Genomic DNA, 1,539 nt, shown 5'->3' with positions numbered 1-1,539 from the left:
TCTACATATTTTGATACACTTGTCAATCAAGCAAGACTTATGGCCATAATTCTAGATAAAATGGCTTGAATAGTGCTTTAAAAGTTATAATTAACCAGAGACTTGATTTACTCAGTAAATGATGTGCTGCCCCATTTGCGAATTGACTAATAAACATACATAGCACACTTTGACTGGTGTGTCAAGTCATTGAAATGAAGATCTCAATTGCTGATCATCTTGAAGGGAACAATATATTCTGAACAATACGAATTTCCAGTGTATTAAAATTCATTCCGTAAAGTGATGCCAACTGATTAAAGTATTTTAAATCTAAAGATAGAATCTGCCTAGAAATCTATTTGTTGATAGTTACCAGGTCAACTCAAGTACACAAATATGAGTGTGTTCCTCTGATTCTGAATTGGAGTGTACAAATATATGCAAACTTGTACTGGTGCTGAAATAGGATATCTCAAAAACTAAAAATTCTTTGCCATTAAGTTGATTCCAACTCATAGAGGCCCTATAGACAGAGTAGATCTGCTCCTGTGAGTTTCTGAGACTGTAACTCTTTATGGGAATAGAAAACCTCATCTGTCTCCTGAGTAGCAGCTGATGCTTTAGAACTGCTGACCTTGTAATTAGCATCCCCACATGTAACCACTACACCACATGCATATGCATGACTTGTTTCCTTTTATGTATAACACATTCTTAGCCCAAGAAGCAGGGCAGCCAAAACAATATTGTTGAGCTAATTTAGAAAAATATGGAGTATTACAATCTTCTCAAAATTTTTCTGGCTATATAATAATAAAAAAAAATTTCTGGCTATCATTGTTTTTGAGTGCCAAGTTGTGGATGAGAAAGAGAGCAAGACTTCAGTGTTATCACCTGGCTGTCTAGGTAGCATCCCAGTTTTTTTAAGGTATAAAGACATCTTACTGATCTTTAGAGACCAAAGAAAAAGTCTTTCTTTCTACCTCTTTCTGCTAATGTGTCTCTTTGTCTTTCTTAAAGAGAAACCCTAAGGCACCTTATTGGCCTGATCTTGGATAAAAACAACTGAAGAAAATGAAGTCAGATACACAGATGTCTAAGAACAAAAATTATGTCTTAACTGAGTTAGTCAGAATGTATCTATACTTCTTATGTTAAAAACATGACAATATATCATATAAAAAATCTCAGACTTTCACCTTTGGAAGGAGCCCTTTATCAATCTAATTGTTTAGCTTTATGATTACAAATACAACCTCAGAAATGAGGATGGTGGGACTTTGACTTTCTTACTTTGGACACATCATCAAGAAAGAACAACCACTAGAAGGACATGTTTAGTGAGGGAGAGGGTCAGCAAAAATGCAGGAAACCCTCCACGAGACAGGACAACACAGTAGCCACAGTGTGCCAGTGATCATGCAGATAGACCAGAGCAAGGCAATATTTCATTTTGGTACATGTAAGATTACTATGAGTTGAGCCAACTTGAAGAGAGCTGTCTACTCAAAATAAGGATGTCATTGAATATTGGTCTCTACTCTTCTATAAGGGCAA

The sequence above is a fragment of the Echinops telfairi genome, unplaced genomic scaffold (genome assembly GCF_000313985.2).
Source record: "Echinops telfairi isolate 266 unplaced genomic scaffold, ASM31398v2 ScPeMD7_7441;HRSCAF=8479, whole genome shotgun sequence".
In the NCBI taxonomy this organism is placed as follows: Eukaryota; Metazoa; Chordata; class Mammalia; order Afrosoricida; family Tenrecidae; genus Echinops; species Echinops telfairi.
The sequence above is the reverse complement of the archived record's forward strand: the minus strand, read 5'-3'. Positions refer to the sequence as shown.